Genomic DNA, 19667 nt, shown 5'->3' with positions numbered 1-19667 from the left:
GCGCAAAAACAAGCCCTGGGGGGCTGTGTCTAGACTGGCAAGTTTTTCCACAAAAGCTTCCCAGCTGTCTCCACTGGCTACTTGAATTTCTGCAAGAACACTGACTTCCTACTGTCTGAAATCAGTACTTCTTGTGAAAATACTATACTGCTCCCATTCGGGCAAAAATCCTTTTGTGCAAAGCTTTTGCGCAAAAGGGCCAGTGTAGACAGCTCAGATTTGTTTTGCGCAAAAAAGCCCCGATCGTGAAAATGAATCAGATAGAGGAAGGACTTGACCGTGAATTTTCTGCATCCTGGGTGAAGGGCCTCCCTACCAGGTTATTGGCATTCTGGGAAATGAGGCAGGAGGTGTTTCTCTCTGGCGTTTTGTCGAAAAACTTCTACGAAATCTGTGTCGCCTCCATGCAGAAAGGGACAAACGTGGAAAAGTTTCTCAGGTTCTGTTCTTGAGTCCTAAGAAATGTGGTCTCATTGGACGAGTCTACACTAGGAAACTATTTCAAAATAATTACAATTGATTTAATAACTCCCGAAATAACAAAATCGAAATAACTCATCCCTCAAAATTAGCCTGAGGTACTACCTCGACTTACAGCCCCAGGAAACTCTGGGGAGTAATTATTTGAATGACTCTGGGGAGGAGTTATTTCGAAATAGCAGCACCAGCATGTCCACACTACTGTTGTTTCGAAATAACTCTTTCGAAATTAGCCTCATCCCCTGAGGAAAGCAGGAGTACAGATTTCAAATTAAGCATCTTGTTATTTCAAAATAACAGACTTGGTAGTGTTGACACTCCGCTTATTAATTCGACCTATGGGGGGTTATTTCGAAATAAAGCCCTAGAGTAGGTCAGGGCATAGAGTGCTGAACTTTCTGCTGGACCATTTTCTGCCTCCTCCGTAGAAGTGCATTTGTATATTGGAATACCAGGACCACAGCTAAAATTATTGTTGTGTGTTTTTCTACTGTGCTGGATTAACCATAGCACATGGCAAGAAGTAGCACGTAACCTAGTTATTCATTGGAAGCGTTTTCCACTGAGCGATTGTAGCATGAACCCTGGGTAGCATTACGATCTGAAATACCGATCGCATCACTGCCATGGGCTTTCATGCATGAGAGTAGCTTTGATAAAGAGGAGATGCAATCTCTGCAGTAGTCTCAATGGGAATGTTTGATCCCACAAAGGGGACGGCATTGGGTGGGAAAAAAATGGGAACAACTTTTTATAAGTTCCTGGAAAAATAAAAGAAACACGACCCTAAAGGCAAATCTAGCCTCTCTTCCAAACACGGGAATCTAATCTGGAATTTCATCCTTGCGCTGATGGAGGAAAAGAGAATCCATTATCCCAGGAAGGTGTGGATTGCATTACACACCTAGTCCCTACCTAAGAGGAGGGGGGAAGTCAATTACTTAACACAAAAGTGCAGAAGCCATTAGTATAGCCTTTTAGAGTTGAAATAAACACGTGTATTATATGTCTCTTAGTCCCAGTGGACGACACAACCTCGTGTCATATTCCACTGTGGATCCATTAGCAACAAAATGTCCTCTAACCACAAGCCACGCTAATGGTTTAAATGAGAATGCTTAAAAAAAAAAGAAGAAAAACATCGGCGCTTGATTAAAAAAGACCTTGTCAGACTAAAACTGCTTCTCCTATGTAAAAGAACACTGGGGATGTGTCATTTCGAACCATAATGAATGAGCGGGAAGGTGCGAAATGGTGAAAACTTTTTGAGCCATGCAAGAATGAATAAAGGGCTGTGCAGAAGCAAATTCATCAGCGTGGCATTTCTTAGCCCAGACAAAAGGATGGCAGCGTTTAAAAAATGGACTGGCACCCAATTTGAGACGGATATCAAAGGACATACAATGACATATGTGTATAAATCTGTTGTACGGAGGCAGCTAATTGGCTTCTTGCTACCATATGCAACAATGCCGGAGCAGCAGACGCCGTTCTAATTGCTCCGAGGGTAGAGAAAGGGATTGTTGTTTAAAGGAGCCAAGAATCCAAGCAAGGCAAAACTTCAAAATCAAGCCCCTGACCTCAGCATGGATAGTGAGGGGAAGGACGCTGGAATTGGCAGCGGAGTCTTCCTTTCAAGACCACTTAAAGTCTCTCGTAGAGACGTGAGGTGGATTCCATCAAAAACCGCTACAGAAAGCACAGCGCTGATACATCCGATACATTTCTATATTTAAGAGCAGGTTGGCTAGACCTCAATCAGGGATGATCTAGACGGTACTTGGTCCTGTCATGAGGGCAGGGGACTGGACTTGGTTACCTCTCAAGGTCCCTTCTACTTCTAGTGTTCTATGATTCTAGGATCCTATGCCTTTCTGCAGATTAAATGAATCAATCAATCCATCGGCCAGTCAAACTGGTACCTTAAGGAAAGACTTATCTGCAGTAACCTCCTACATGTCCTTTTGCCTACAGAGTTCATGCAACATCTTACCCTACGTGGCTGGCGAGGATGGCTCTCAACCTTACAAGATCAGAGCTATTTTTTTTTAAACTCAGGACAATCCTGCGGGGAGAAGAAATTATTCTGATCACTTTCCCCCCGCAGAAAAGGCAGGCATATGTTCATGCATTATGCCAAATTCCACTTACGGGATTAAAAATTTATGTTCCGTGCAAGCAAAGCTGGGAAACTGATAATAGTCTATTCTGATTACAAGAGCTGGCCAAACTGGTTTGCTTGGGTCAGCGGAGGAGGAGAATGGAAGGAAAGTCAAGCTGGTGGAAAGGAAGCAATGCCGATAGAATGGGAACCAAACACTGTTGAAACTCTCTGGGGTGAATGGGACCTTTCATTTAATGAGAGCCACATTCATCTGTTCTACAGGCTGATGTTCCATTTAGGCTTTGTGGGGGGATATGAGAGAGGAATATAAAATGAGTGGTGTGGAGAGGGTGAATAAAGAAAAGTTATTTATTAGTTCCCATAATAGAAGAACTAGAGGACACCACATGAAATTAATGTGTAGCAGGTTTAAAACTAATAAAAGAAAGTTCTTCACATAGTCAACCTGTGGAACTCCTTGACTGAGGAGGCTGTGAAGGCTAGGACTAGAACAGAGTTTAAAGAGAATCTGGATAATTTCATGGAGGTTAGGTCCATAAATGCTATTAGCCAGGGGATAGAAATGGTGTCCCTGGCCTCTGTTTGTCAGAGGCTGGAGAGGGATGGCAGGAGACAAATCGCTTGATCATTGTCTTCGGTCCACCCTCTCTGGGGCACCCGGTGCTGGCCACTGTCAGTAGACAGGATACTGGGCTAGATGGACCTTTGCTCTGACCCAGCACGGCCGTTCTTATGGGTTGCATTAGCGATCTTCCTGTAAGGGCATGTCTTCACAGCCATGTTACTGTGAATGCTAGACCCATTGTGTTCCCTTCCAGGCCCACAAGCGTTTCACTTGAATGCGCGGTGGTCCCAGCTAGAGTTGGCTGCACTTTAATTAGAATAATCATTAAAATAATAACTGTGATTGCAGAAATCAAGGTTCCCCTCCACATATATTGGGCCATGTTGCCCGTTCTGTGTAATATGCCACAAAGAGAAGATGAAGTCGCACAACATACCGGAAAAAAGTTATAGAAAGTATCACAAACGCACACACACGGTGTTGTCATAAGCTGGGCCAGGTTTGAGTGGATATACAGTGATGTCTCTCGAGCTATGTGGCTGTAACTTGATGAGGATCTGGCCACGTATTTTCTGTGTTGCTTGTCTTTAAAAAAGAAAAATCAAACCACGTTGCTTTGTCCTAGTATTCGTTTGCATTTTACTGTGGTAGGACAACAAGTACTGTCCCTGTTGCTGTCCTGTTTTAGCAAATCATAGAAAGCGTGCATTTTACCCACAAAAGCTCATTATACTCTCTATCGTTTTGGTAGTCTGTGAAGTGCCACAGGACCACTCGTCGTTTCTACGGAAACTTGTATGTTTTCTCTGAAATTTTCGTTAACAAAGGTCTTTTGTTTAGAAATGGTTGTATTTCCGCATCTCACGGGACTGTCCGTTGACTTCAAGGGACTTTTGATAAGACTCTGGATGAGTAACGGTGAGGAGGATTAGATCCCTAAGCCTAGCCCCACGCTGGAATAAATTAGTATAGCTGCTTTGATGTCAATGACACTATTCATTGACTTTTGATGGGGATACAGTGATTTCCATCGCCTGAGATCAGGCTGTCTGAATTCACAGGAGCTACAGTGATTTAGGACCAGGTCTTGCCAACACACAAAGGTATGACAGGCCTACCCAATTATGGAGTATCATGCACAGCAATTTGCTCTAAGAATAAGCCTGTAGTAATTGATTTTCTTATAACAGCATTGACATTCCTACTTAATATTTTTACACATAAAGGATTCAGGTCATGAAATGCAAACACACAAGACCTGTACTGACAGATCCAATTCCTCACATGCAAAACAAACTTCCAATAACCTGGTGAACAGTTTTGTAACCCTGGGGACCCCTTGGGAGGGTCACTGGAGTGGAGAAAAGATAATGGAGACAAGGTTTTGGAAAAAGGAGAGATGAGTGAACTCGAAAACAATTTTTGATATAATGTAACTTTAGCCTGTGATGGTCATTGTCTTGATAGAATCACAGAACACTAGAACTGGAAGGGACCTTGAGAGGTCATCGAGTCCAGTCCCTTGCACTCACAGCGGGACCGAGCACCGTCTGGGCCAACCTTGATAGGTGTCTGTCTAACCTGCCTTAAACATCTCCAGCAATGGATATTCTACAACCTCCCTAGGTGATTTATTCCACTGTTTAACCACCCCGACAGGAAGTTTTTCCTAATGTTCAACTTACACCTCCCTTATTACAATTTAAGCCCATTGCTTCTTGTTCGATCATCAGACATTAAGGAGAATAATTTTTCCTGCCTTCTCTTTGTAACACCCTTTTGGATACTTGAAAACTGCTCTCATGTCCCCTCTCAGTCTTCTCTTTTCCAGAGTAACCAAATCCAATTCTTCCAGTCTTCCCTCATAGCTCATGTTCTCTAGACCTTTCATCATTTTTGTTGCTTTTCTCTGGACCATCTCCAATTTCTCCACATCTTTCCTGAAATGTGATGCCCAGAACTGGACACAAGACTCCAAGGCTATGTCTCGACTGCATCCCTTTGCCAAGAGAGAGATGCAAATCAAGCACTGTGGAAGTTCAAATGAGCCCGGGAGTACAGGAGCTGCCGAAAAAGCCCCCTGCTATCGGCAGAGCCACGGCTACACTTTACTTTCCCTTTCGACGCTGAGCCTGATCGGCACAGCGTTGGAACAAGAGTATGCAAATGAAGCCCAGGATATTTAAATCCCGGGCTCATTTGTACTTCCGAAGTGCTTGATTTGCATCCCTCTCTCGGCAGAAGGATGCAGTCTAGACACAGCCCAACTGAGGCCTAATCAGCGCAGAGTAGAGCGGAAGAAGGACTTCTCGTGTCTGGCTCACAACACTCCTGTGAATGCCTCCCAGAATCATGTTTGCTTTTTTTTACAAACACTGTTGGCTCATATTTAGCTTGTGGTCCACTGTGATCCCTAAATCCCTTTCTGCCGTACTCCTCCTTAGACAGTGACTTCCCATTCTGTGTGAAATGGATTGTTTCTTCCTAAGCGGATACTTTGCATTTGTCTTTGTTGAATTTCATCCTGTTTCCATCAGATCATTTCTCCAGTTTTTCCAGATCATTTTGAATTATGACCCTATTCTCCAAAGCACTTGCAACCCCTCCCAGCTTCGTATCATCTGCAGACTTTATATTCTCTATATATTCTCTATGCCAGCCTCTAAATCACCGATTAAGATATTGAACAGTATCAGTCCCAAAATTAAGCCCTGCAGAACCCTGCTTGTTATGTCCTAAAATTGAGGGCAAGAATTTGGTAGCATATGAAAAAGGACATCACGTTTCTATGGATTGTAAGAGTAGCTAAAGTTAGAAGAATAAGTGTTTAAAAATACAGGACTCTTGGAAGAGGCATAGATCTGTATGCCACGAGCCAACTTCTAACTACTCAGAACAAGACAGAAACTTTTTTTGTGGACTGTTATCCTGTAACTTCCTATGTCAGGATTTCGTAGATTCACAGATTTTGAGGCCAGAAGAGACCCTAATGATCAGCTAATTTGACCGGCATGTTGTCAGGCCCAAGAATCTCACCAAGTCATTTCTGCATGGACCAATAGTTCCTCTTTGAGCAATAACGGGTTTTTTTTTTTTTAGAAATATATCGAATCTTGATAGAAAAAACACTTTGGGGGTCAGCTGTTCCGATGGATAATTACTCTCACTGTTCAACATTTGCACTTTATTTCTAGTCTGAATTTGCCTAGCTTCAGTTTCCAACCACTGAATCTCATTATGTCTCCCCCCGCCCTCCAAGATTCGACAGCAATTTATTATCAGAACTCACAATGTACAAGTAACTACATAGGAAAGAGATGATCACCTTTTCAACCTTGTCTTGAATCAACTACAAAGACTGAGCTTCTTTGATCTTTTGCTATGCATCCTATTTTTCAGAACCACTCCATTTTTTCTGGGTCTTTTTAAATTTTTGAACATCCTTTTTGAGGTCTTGACATCAGAACTGAACCCGGGCTTTCAGGAACAGTCTTATTGTTGATATATGCCCACCTCCCTCTTATTTCTTACTTGATTCCCTGCTTGTAGTTTTAAGACGACGGTACAGCATTACGCTGGGAGCTCAGTTAGTTATCTAGTATTGCCCTTTGTATAAATTCCAGGGTACAGTCCATGATCAATATCATACTAATTGATATTTAGTTTCCCCAGACCATAGGTACTAGAACTAGGGGTACATGGGGTGCTCCTGCACTACTTAGCTGGAAGCCATTTTCATTATTTCCAGGGGATTCTGTTTGGCTCAGCAGCCTCACTATACAAATTGTTCCAGCATTCCTGCTCCAAGTCACCTTTATCGCTCATTTATCGGGCTAGACGGACGGATGCAGTACAGCCATCCTTGGAAGTTTGCTTTGGTGGTTTCTTAATAGTTACACAAGGAGTAGTTTGAATGGAGGCTTTAGAGTTTGTACTGTGGTACAAACAGAAGCAAAAGGACAGTCCCTCCTGCAGAGAGCTTGCAGTCCCAAACCACATCCCCTTGGAAGAAAACCAAAGCATGGAAAAACTCAGAAAACAGGAATGTTTTCCAAAGTCGTGTGAACCCCCGAGAACAGTAGTTACAACTGGAAGACTGTTACAGGGGAACCTGCTTGTTTGAAAAAAATCGTGAGTCAGGACCCTCTGAATCGGGAGTGGCTTATAGTTTATGCAGTTTTGGGAGAAAACATTCACCGTATGATGGGAACTAATTTAGCTACAACTACTCGAGAAAGATCTTGGAGTCATTGTGGACAGTTCTCTGAAAACAGCCACTCCGTGTGCAGCAGCAGTCAAAAAAGCAAATCGAATGTTAGGAGTAATTCAAAAATGGATAGAGAATAAGACAGAAAACATATTATTGCCTCTATATAAATCCATTGAGGCATCCCGTGCTTCAGGAGGATGAGGGTTTCAGGGCAGTCTGGGGGGATCAGAGGAGACTGGACTGGTAGCATTGAGTGGCCCAGACCTAGCCCGTCCCACCTCTGCTCTGACACCTCTCCTGCCATTTCACCCCTGCTCCCACGGCTCCACCCCATCTCTTTCCAGCTTCGGCTCCTTCCCCCAAGCAACACCGGGATCCGGCACAGCAGGGTCAGCTGAGGCCGGGTCACTTTGCTGCTGCCAGTGATAAGCCCACCCTAGAACCCCCCTGAAATGTACCCCCCCCCCAAACTGCAAGGCCTGCAACTGTTGCCTTGGTCCATCCGACGTCCTGGGTGGCTCTGCTTGGACCTATTCTGGGCCCCATCAAAAACCATACGAACCTGGTGCCCATGTCCAGCCCCAAAATTCCTAGTGGGCGGAGGTGCACCATGGGATGGCTGTGTCTGGTGCACTTTTTTGTGTCCGTGCAAGAGCACTAGCTGTGGGCACGCTTGGTCAGCACCAGGAGTATTGTGCAAACATTTACAAGCAATGTAATGACAGTGGCTTAGGAGCCTCAACTTCATGGTCCCAGGATATGACACTAGGTGGGGGAGGTAATAACCCTGAGACATCAGCAGCCCTGGAGGGACTAGAACGGTGTTTCTTAAACTGTGTTTAACTGGTGTGCCATGAGGCAGTCGGAGGTGTGCCGCGGAGAACAACAGAATTCAAAATGGCTGGCCTTAAAGGGGCAGGCAACCTTTTCTTTTCCTCAATAACTTCCCCCAACCTTTTTTTCCCCGACCTTTTTTTTTCCTCAACAAAAAATCTTTGGTGTTCCTCATAAAAAAAATTATTGTTTGGTGTTTCTTGGTCTTAAAAAGTTTAAGAAACACTGGACTAGAAACAAGGGCTTTGGGGCTTATTTCAGCAACCTGAAACCCATTTAACCCTCTCCTTTTGTCCTGTGACTGCAGAGGTGTTAGCTTGCCCCAGGCCTTGAATGATCCCTTACAATGTATGCTAATGGATTATGCCAAACCATCTGTTCCATTTTGCTCAAGGAGACCTCTGTGTGGATAAGCTGCCTCTGTCAACAATAAAAGGAATTGCTCCAATAAAAGAGACCATCTCCTCTACTTTGCCTCACCTGAATTCTGCCCACAGAGAACCAGGCCTGGGCTCCAGAGGTCTGCGTTCAGTCAGTTCAAATCCCTGCCACTCACTCATCCCGTGCCTCAGTTTCCCATCTGAGCAACAGGAGGGATAATGAATGCTTTCTGTGTTTCTTGGGGGCAGAGGTTCGTTCTTGTTCTGCATGGGTCTAGCACAGGGAATGCCATTCCCCAGTCGAGGTCTCGGTGTGCTACAAATAATAATACAGCTCTTTGACATTTCAGACACAAAGGACTATCGTGTGGATTACCATCTGACAATGGTATAGCTTGGGAAGCTTTGCGACCAATCAGATTCTCTCAGACACTCAGAAGCCGCGTTGTAATGCTAATTACCCTCTTTGTCTATCTCTCGGCGGCATTATGGAGCAATTACGTTCCTTTTTCTTTTCTGTAAGGCTACTGTGTGACTGCTAATTGTCACCATTACATGAATGAGAGAGTGGCAATTTTCTGGTATTGAATAGCAAATGTGCTGGGTGCTGTCCGGGCCCTGAGATCAGATCAAGGCCAGTGAGATCAGCGTCTTAGACTTCAAACAAACAAATAGAAAAACTTGCCCATTTGTCTCTGAAACTGGCACCCACTAGGGGGTCATTCAAATTCTTTTTTTCTATCCGTGCCGGGCAACCGAGGCCAGTGAACGGTCTGCACAAGTGGCCCTCCATCTCAGTGGGCCGCAAGATTATTGCAGCCAAGATGGTCTCCCAGAATAGGGAAGTTTTGCTCCCTGCGCTGGCGGACCTAAAACGTGCGGGGGGTGCTGACGGAACCGTAGCAGCGCTGTGATTGGCTACCGATGGGGTGCATGGCTCTCACAGTCAATGCTGTCTGCAATCAGCACGCACCTCACTCCACGTGCCGTGGCGTGACATGCGTGTCATTTTCGTCATCCCAACAGGGAAAAAATGACATGGATGAAAACCAGCAGAATCTGGCAACCTGCACACGGGCAACGGGAAACAAAATATCTTGAGGGTCACACATTGATTCCCAATGGTCCCCATGGCACTCTCTGGTATGACCACTAGTTTATATCTTTCTCCCAGCTGGGAGAGAAAGAGACTGATGGCACACTGAGTGGAGACATACTTAAATGATTGACAACAGAAAGAGTTAGTCTGATTCAAAGGTACTCTTCAAGATTTACTTTGACCATGTCTTGGAAGATCGGCGAGGAGTCCTGTGGCACCTTATAGACTAACTGAAGTGTAGGAGCATAAGCTTTCGCAGGCAAAGACCCACTTCGTCAGATGCATGTAGTGGAAATTTCCAGAGGCAGGTATAAATATGCAGGCCAGGATCAGGCTGGAGATGACGAGGTGGATCCAATCAGGGAGGATGAGGCCCACTTCTAGTAGCTGATCTGGAGGTGTGAATTCCAAGAGAGCAGAAGCTGCTTTTGTAGTTAGCAAGCCATTCACAGTCTGATTCTGGCCTGCATATTTATACCTGCCTCTGGAAATTTCCACTACATGCATCTGACAAAGTGGGTCTTTGCCCACGAAAGCTTATGCTCCTACACTTCAATTAGTCTATAAGGTACCACAGGACTCCTCGCCGCTCTTGCAGATTCAGACTAACACGGCTACCCCTCTGATTCTTGGAAGATTGATTCTGCTGCGATGGACGTTTCAGGGTTCGATTTAGTAGGTCTAGTTAAGACTTGCTAAATCAAACTCAGAGAGCACCCCCGCTGGCTGCTGGTACTACTGCTTCTGTGAGGAGTAAGGGAGGCCACCAGGAGCATTTACTCCTGTTGGTCTCCTGCTGTGGGGATGATGGGAAAACGTGAAACAAAGAACGTCAGCTCCAGCTATGCAATGAACAAAGCCAGAGTTGTGTATCTTGATTCAACGTTCCCTGTGAGTGTAGACCAGGCCTTAATTGACTTGCCTTTGACCCTGTGAATGTTTCCTTGTATTAGAAGCCCATAGTTGTTGTTTTTATTTATTATTTGTATTGTTACATCATCTAGGGGCTCCAGTCCTGAGCCAGGAACCCATGGTGGTACAAATGCAGAACAAAGATGGCTTCTGCCCCATAGACCTTGTCTTTCACTCAAGCTATAATCAAGTGAGCGCTTGATTATAGTCTGAGTGAAAGACATCAATAGTGGGACCACAAGTAGGCAACTTTTTTCACACAGTTCACAGAGTTAAAAAGAAAGGAAAACAAATCTTCTTTTCATACGTTAGTTAAAAATGGATGAGAGAATTTCATTTAAACTTAATACTTAATAAAATTAAAATAATGGAATGTGGTTATAATTAGAGGTAAAAGGTTTGATTGTATTGGTAAATGTTGATGTCACTATTTACCCGCCTTCCCTGATGCAAAGAATTTCCATCCAAAATAATCAAAATTTACAGATCGGGAAAGTCAGAAAAATGCTGCTTGGGAACATACTAGAATTCTTTCCTTTGCATATTTTGACATGCAATGTTGGCAAGGTGTGTTTTACCGGTTAAAAAGCTTTAGAGTTTTCAATCTAAACATTGTGTCATTTCGTAATTGCCTGAACCGCTATGGTCTGACCTTCCTCGTTGTTTCCGACAGCTGGTAAAAGGCAAGGAAAGCAACAATAAAATAAATAAAAAAGAAACATCTGTATTATCTATCAAAACTATAAAAAATAGAAATTGAATTCTGCCAAGTCACAATGGAAAGAAGTTTTTTGGTCAGTGTTCTGGTGGCTGCATAAAGAATCTTCGAAAGGTGACTTAGGGATGAAGAGATATAGTGTCTTCCTGAGAGGCAGGGAGATCCAGTGAATTTGACACTGGCTTCTATTTGTAGCTCTACTATTGATCTGCTGTGTGTGACTTTGGGCAAGTCACTTCCTGCTTTTGTCTTGTATAGTAGATTGTAAACTCCTTGTGGTAGGAATGATTCCTTGCTGTGCTTGTCTAACTCCTAGTACAGTAGGTGCTACAGTAATATAATTAATAACTGAGCCTGTAGACCATTTGCAAAGAAAAGCGACAAATGAAATTGTTAACTCTGAAGCCTAATGATGGCACTCATTACAATATTGACATTTCATATTTTTTGGGAAGAGCATTCTCCTGTTGTCCTTTGCCTAACTCTTGCAATTGTCTGCCGGAGGTATTAATGCTGGGGCAAGTAAGATAGCTTGTTGCTGTGAAGGGTTTCTGGAGTGGAGGGTTAAGATACTCTTTCTGCAGATGCAATTTGAGGTCTCCTCTAGCCCTGTGCATGAGGGCATCCCTTCAAGGGGGAAAGTACTGTGGCTTAATTCCCCAGCTCATTAAAACATGAGGCTACTCTTACATGATCTAAAGACAACCTGGCTTTGCTACCTTTAACTTGACCCATCTCACCCCTTTGCTAAGCCCACTGCAAAATTGGTTAAGACAACAACAATCTGCTGACATGTAATGTAATGCCAGCTGACACTGTATTTGTATATCTGTCTATTAAAGTGTATGAACAGAGGGCTCACAGCACAAAGCTTAATTAAACAAGTGGATTGTCTGCTAATGTACTGCAGAGGGAAATGTCTGCGTCTACATAACGATAACGGAAAGTTCCCTGTGGAGGTGGGGAGGGGCGGAAGGGCAGGAGCTAGCTTCCAAGTTGTTCCGAAAGCAGTTAGGATGTGTTCCAATTAAAAGTGTGCTCACTACTCATGACGATAACATCAAGGTTAGGGGCTACTTTTTCAGCTGCCCCACTTAATTTCTTTCCGCAACTGTGTGCCAAGATTTTCAAGAGTGACGTGAATTTAGAAACCTTAATTCCTGAGTGTCTCACATGAGACTTTTTAAAGGGGCTTGATTTTCAGAAAATCGGGCCCCTTTCAGTGGCAGCAGAATTCACTGGAAAATTTTGGCCAGCTCCTTTTTTGCACTGCATATTCCCTTTTTATCCTCTGTGTTTTAAACTTATGAATAACTATTTATAACCATCGAAGGCTAGATTTTCTCAAAAGTCCTGAGTAGGAATCATTGTTCTACTCAGTGGTGGGGATGGTAGAAGACTTCTGCCATGTGCTCAGCTGCAAGGGAGAGATGTGTGGAAATTGTTGATCCACATCTTTTTGAGCCAAAAAGCCAAAATCAGCAAGCCCAAAATGTTCTGAGAATTTGACTTCCAGATGCCGACTCCCCCAATACAAACGATTCGGGGTGCATCTACACAGCACCCTGAACTCGAAATAAGTGCAAATTGCACATCCGATTTTGAAACGATTTCAAAATAGCTTATTTTGAAATTTGGTACATCTACATAGCGCCACATTTTGAGATAACGTGCTATTTCAAGCCATTCCTTATCCCTCGTGCAATGAGGTTTAATGGGATGGAGAAATAGCGTGCCCGTTATTTCAAAAAATATTTCAAAATAACAGGCGGCTTGTGTAGAGGCGGGGTAGCTATTTCGGGATGTGCAGTATAGATGTACCCTTGGCGAAAGACCCAAGGTACTTGGATTTGACCATTTGAAAATGAAGCATTTCAGTTTTCAGTTCCAAATGACATTTTGTTGGAACATGTTCTTCAATTTTAATTTTTAAAAAGGCAACGCGTTTTAAAAAATGCTCCAGATTGAAATGAAATATGTCGTTTGACCTACTGGATAAAAATTCTCATTTATTTTCCTCATCTCTATTCGGTTTTACTAGCAGCTTGAATTTTCCTTTGGCCACAACAACAGCAATGAATGTAGGAGAGTCGGTACATAAATTGTCTCGGTTATGTCATATCGAAGTCCTGCTAACAGCCTTTCACTATAGACTTAGTGTTGTGTTTTGAATCACTGGAAGTGAGAGAGACATTTAGTACTCAGAAGGCTCTTGTAGAAGAGCCTATTAAAACACAGAAGAAAAAATATCTGATTTTTCTTTGCTGCACAAAAGCTCAACAGCCCTGACTGAAGTTTGGATAAAGGATAACCCTTTTAGGAAGAAGCAAACAGACAACTGAAAACCCATCCGGCCATCTGATATGAAGTTGTGAGAAAGCTGAGAAAGGATTAATCTCCCTAACAAATTATCTTCGTTGTCAGTAATACTTGAGTCAAAATTCGATCTGCTTTTACAAATCCCAAAGCTTTTAAGGACCCTATGAGCCCCCTCTGTTGAAGAAGCAGAGGAAATATCATAATGGCTCCGAGTTGTGCTCCATCTAATCCAATATCCCTTCTCCAACCGGGGCTGTTACGAAGCACTTCACAGCAGGGCTGGGTAAAAAACTGTCAACACAAATTGCAGATCAAGTGACCCCAGAATGTTTCATGAGTGTGTGGTATTTTCGCCCAAGCGTTCATGTCGAAAGAAAAAAATCTGAAAAAGGTCAGTGTTTCGGTGTAGAGAGAAAAGATAGCTATGGTAATATGTTTTCTTGGACCGAGTTCGTTTAGTGAAAGAGGCCACTTGCTGGCTTGAACTGGTGTAAATGGTGGGTTCTCTGTAACTTGGAATCTTTAGACCCGTGGTCCCCAACACGGTGCCCGCGGGCGCTTGCAGGGGGAGCGCGCTTGGCGGGGGGAGCGCCGGATGCGCGGCACTCGGCGGGGGGGCGGGGGCGGGCGCCGGCCCCGGGCACGCGGCGGGGGGGAGCGCCGGCCCCGGACACGCGGCGGGGGGAGCGATGACCCCAGGCGCGCGGCACTCGGCGGGAGGGGGGGAGCGCCGGGCGCGCGGCACTCGGCGGGATGGGGGGAGTGCCGGCCCCGGGCGTGCGGCACTCGGCGGGGGGGGAGCGCCGGTCCCGGGCACGCGGCCCTTGGAGGGGGCCCTGCCCCCGGGCGCACGGCTATGGGGGGGCCCCGCCCCCGGGAGCACAGCTGGGGGGGCCTGCCCCCGGGCGCGTGGCAAGGGGGGGCCCGCCCCTGGGCATGCAGCAAGGGGGGTCCCGCCCCCGGGTGCGCTAGTGTCCCCGCCCCCTGGCGCCCGGCGGGCAAATGGCCACGCCCCAGCGCCCGACAACCTCAAAAGGTTGGGGACCACTGCTTTAGACCATGATGTGAGGACCTCCTCAACTCCGCCAGAGGTCAGGGGTCTATTGTAAGAGACTCCATGGTCTTCACTGTGCAGAAGGTCAGACTAAGCCCAAAAGGGACCATCAGGATCATATAAAGTCTGTGGCCATGTCTACATTGCAGGGGTTTTGTGCAAAAGCAGCTGGTTTTGCGCAAAAACCCGCGGAGCATTCACACCTCAAGCGCCTTTTTGCGCAAGAAAATGTACAGTAGAATGGCCGAGCAGAGGGCTTTTTGCGGTTATACCTCTTTCTATGAGGAATAACTCCTTTTTCCACAAGAGTTCTTGCACAAAGAGGTGTGTGTGGATGCTCAGCAGAGAGTTTCATGCACAAAAAGATCCCATCACAAAAAGCACAGGTGCTCTGATGGCCATTCTGTGAATGGCCATCAGAACTTTCTTGTGCAAGACTGTCCATGCAGTGTGGACGCTCTCTTGTGCAAAAGCACATCGCTCTTGTGTGTGGACGTGCTCTCGCACAAGACGTTTTGGCGGAAGATCTCTTCCGCAAAAAACTTCTTGTGCAAAAACCCTGCGGTGTAGACAAAACCTGTTAGTTTAATGGAACAGATGTGTCCGAATCTCCTAGACAGTTACAGTCCTCGGGATATAAAATTGTTTCAAATTGGGGCCTTGGAACTGTCCACAAAGCTAGTCAAATAGTGAATCTGTGGAGTCACCACATTTCCTTGTGCTGAAGACAGGACAGTAGGTAAAGTTACTGATATTCAAGTGAGCACGACAGCTGTCAATACTGCACAGCTGGAGTTTTTTATTTACCTTCTTATCTGTAAGACTTTAGGGTTCACATGGGGCAGAATGACACACACCATTAATCCCGCATACACCCACAGTGAGAGGTCAAATACACACACACACACACACACTTCCATACAGCTCTCTAACATGGGGAAGAGAGGTGACTGCCCAACCTGACCCTCCATGCCTGGCTGACCCACCTCACCTGGTACCTGTCGTAGCATCTTCCTGAGGCAAAGGGATGTAGGCGGGGGTAGAGGCAGGGGTCTGGCTGGGAAGTTGGGTCCAGGAGCAGGCTAAGGGTGGGGAGTCTGAGAGGGAGGGTGCAGGAGCAGGCTGAGGGTTGGGGATCTAGGAGGGAGGGTGCAAGAGCGGGCTGGGTGTGTGGGTCTGGGCAAAGGGGATACATGGGAGGGAGGGGGCATGAGGAAGACAGGGAGGCACTTACCTGGCTCTGTCTCTCCCGCCGCTCCCAGACACCACCCCCTGCTGCTCTGATTGGCTGTGATCCCGGCCAATGGGAGCAGCAGGGAAAACCTCTATGGGAGCGGTTTCTTGTGCTGCCCTTCCCCCAGCAGGCCGGTGAGGTTCGGGGCTCCTTTCCACAGCGGGAAACCGGCGCTGGCTCTCCAACTTTGCAGGGGGAGGGGCGCAGGGCAGGAGCGTCCGCGTGGGCTTTCTGCTGGAGGCGGGGGCGGGAGGGAAGCCCTGAGTCTGCAGAGCACACTGGGAATCGCTGAGCTAGAGTAATGATGTGGCCATTCCGTCTCTCAGCGTGATGACAGTCCTCTGCTACATACTATGCCTCGCAGTTCGGGCCTGATCCAAAGCCGGTTGAAGTCAGTTGGATTGCGTGAAGCGGGTTTGGATTGGGCCCTTATTCAGCACGTCAAAGTGCATTCTCATGCAGTGTTTCTCAACTTTTTTCTTAAAGCACTCCTTTAAAAAATATATAAGTACCCCCAGTACCTACAGTTTTCAGACACACCGTTTTTTTCTACCATCGCAACACATTTGTTTAAATAGCTTAATCGTAGCCGGACGGGTGATGAAATTTTGGGGTGTAAAAAGTACAAAAATAATAAAGTGCTGTAAAACTTACAACACAATTTCAGTTTTCTCCAAATGTTAGTTGTGTTGACAGACCCCCCCAGACGTCTCTCGAGTGCCCGTAAGGGTACTCGTACCACTGCTCTAATGAACTCCCCTGTCGAGACGAGCTATGGTTTGCATTTTCAATCTGTCCCGTAACATGAGGTCTCACTGGTTTTGGCATGAGACCCTTGTGGCTGAGTTTGCTTGGTGCTTTTAAAGGAGATCTGAAAGCCGGGCACTCGGAAGGAGAAGCCGTCACAAAGAGGGGACTTTTTTTTCTAAAAACTGTGGCTTGCGTGTAGTGCCCAAGGTTAGCATCAAACACAAAACACTGACTCCTGCCCAGACCCGCAGTTCCCTCATCTAACCACTCCGGTGGGGTTCTCAAAGAAGTCTAAGGGAAATAGGCTACCAACTCCCCTTGGCATTCAATGGAATTGAGTGTCTAACTCCCTTAGGCTCCTGTGAACATGCCCATCTACGTCTTGTCCTCCCTTTTGGAGCTTGAAGGCAGAGCTGTCCTTGGCGTTTGGTCACTCATGTGTTTAGAAGAACTAATCACCCCAATTTTGCTGTCTGGGTTAAATAAACTCCAGGTTCCAATGGATTCAATAGCATGAAAAATAGTCCCATCATGCATTGATGCTGAGGGATGATTTGCCATCCGTTATAACCGGCTAACCTACTTTATAACGAATAGACAGTTGAGAAAAGCCCCGTTGTGTTCTTATTGTTACCGTCCGGTGTGCTTCCAAGTTCCCCTGTAGGGTGCCCTCAGGTTGCAGCAGTGAGGGGAAAACAAGGTCAGACGAGGGTCAGCGGCACTGAGTTTGCTGTGCCAACCCGAAACCCCAGCCCATGGCGAATGAAAATCCACTCATTGTCTCAGTCCCGGCTGTACGCCGTCGCTCAGCTCCGGCCCCCGCGAGCCATAGCAACGCCAGCAGGCGGATGAGCACCAGACCACATCATTGGCAGGACGTCTTTCGCCGAGGAAAGTTTGTGTGGAAAATGTGTGGGATTCAGGCGTGCAGCGATTATCTCTAATTGAACAGACATGAATAGGGGCCACTTTGTCAGCCGAGCTAAGCCTATTGCACAGCTATTAACAGAGTATTCAGACCTGCCTGAATACAACTATTATTACCCCTCGCGTTCCGTAAGCATAACATGTTATTGGAGCCCGGCACAAAAATATGAATGGCTGTTTGATACATAGCTCCCGTAATCCTCTAAGCAGCAATATGGAAGAAGAGGGAAAGGATAATTGAATGTGCTAAGGCATCTGCATTGCTATTAAGTAATGGTACTTTAATTTAATATATTTATATCATAGTAATGTGTCAGTTTAACATCAACTACTCAGCATGATTAAATAAACACTATCCGGCTTTCTTCCTCTCCTACTATCAATACATGGCATGAGTGGAGGAGTGTTACAAAGCCCTAGCAGTTCCAAATACCTATTGTGGGAACACAGGAGCCTTGAGGAGAAACTTTGCAAGCCCATAAACAGGAATCATTTCAAGGGCGTTCCCTGGCTTGTGTTATCCAGACCACATGACCCCTTCTGGGCCGGGAATTGATGTGACATTGGAACTGGCCAAAAGTTTTCAAGTGAAATATTTTTTCCACTGAAAAATGTTTTGGTAAAAATGAAATTTTTGTCCAAGGCACCGGGGCATTTTCGATTAATTTTTTTTTATTTCTTTTTTTTCAACCGGCAATTTCTGAAGCAAAGGACGTTTTGTTCGGTTTCCAATGAAAGTTTTCATTTGTCTTGATTTTGAACACCCCTAGATGTTGTATTTTTGAAAAATTGACACACGCTTCAAAACAAATCATGATGGAACATTTCCTTTTGCTTTGAAATGTTGCTGTGAACAAAATGAAAAAGGAAAACATTTTATTCTGTTTTGTTCATGGGGAAAGCAAGGAATTTTTCAGTCTGGTCTCTTAGGGTATGTCTACACTACCTTCCTAATTTGAACTAGGAGGGTAATGTAGGCATACCGCACTTGCAAATGAAGCCCAGGATTTGAATTTCCCGGGCTTCATTTGCATGAAGCCGGCCGGTGCCATTTTTAAATGCCGGCAGTTTGAACCCCATGCCGCGCGCCTACACGCGGCACAGAGTAGCTAGTTCGGATTAGGCTTCCTAATCCGAACTAGCTGTATTCCTCATGGAACTGACAGATTTGGCATAGATCAGTGACATGACTCAAGGAACAATACCGTGTATGCCAAATATGACTTGTGGCCAGAGCAATTAATGGAATAAGAGGTCTCCTTTTTGATGATGACCTGTAGTAACTTGATGGGGCTTTGGTCCAAGATGGTTTGAGTCCCATTGACTCATACTGCTCCCCAAAAGAAATAATCTAAGGCCGTGTGCAGGGCCGTCCTTACCAAAACGCAGAATATGCAACCATGTAGAGCTCCTGAGAGAAGTATTTGGAATTTTTTGAATCTTGACATGTTTAGAAATGTCAAAATCGGAGCAGGGAAGGGGATGAGGGCCATGAATTTGTTACAATGGAACTGGTATGATTTTTTTAAATCAGTTTTTTAGCACATTAGGAAAATGGTCAAAAATGTCTTCAAATTTTGGAAGGACAAAAAAATTGCCAAAAAACAAGGGGAACAATTGAAATGTCCCCCTTTTGTATCCTATGACTCTCTGCCTATATGTCAAGCCTTTCTCATGCATCATCTCCCTTTATTTCTTTCATAGATGGGGGAAACACACAATCGGCTTCTGATTCCACCGAATGCATTTAGCGAGATTTCTGATTATGGAGACCTCTGCAGAGAGAGAAGGAAACATCCATATTGTCTCTTTGGAATAGCTGCTAATGGGGAGACATGAAAAAGACAATTCAGCACTGGTAAGATATTCATCTTCATTGTATTGATTTCACATGCTAATGATAGAGAAGATCTATTCATTTGGCGATCGTTCATTTCCAGCCAATCCTAATGGGAAAGGTTCTTGAGAAAATTTATTTTTAAATACTTTAATCTCGTTGGCAATTAGACGGAAATAATGTCGTGTATGCAAGGTTCAGGCTTTCAGATGTGGTAAAAGGC

General features: G+C 45.2%; 1 long non-coding RNA gene across 1 annotated transcript in view; it reads left to right on the top strand.

The window, feature by feature from the left end:
- The window catches only part of LOC142829391 (uncharacterized), an 88364-nt gene extending 68905 nt beyond the window's left edge, over positions 1-19459 (top strand). Inside the window, exon 3 of the long non-coding RNA XR_012903783.2 lies at positions 19312-19459. This is a non-coding gene — a long non-coding RNA (uncharacterized LOC142829391). The remainder of the gene's footprint in view (positions 1-19311) is intronic.
- The last annotated feature ends 208 nt before the right edge of the window (positions 19460-19667 follow it).

Source organism: Pelodiscus sinensis, chromosome 4 (genome assembly GCF_052426305.1).
Source record: "Pelodiscus sinensis isolate ZL-2025 chromosome 4, ASM5242630v1, whole genome shotgun sequence".
Taxonomy (NCBI): domain Eukaryota; kingdom Metazoa; phylum Chordata; order Testudines; family Trionychidae; genus Pelodiscus; species Pelodiscus sinensis.
This window is presented reverse-complemented; position numbering and strand designations above follow the sequence as displayed.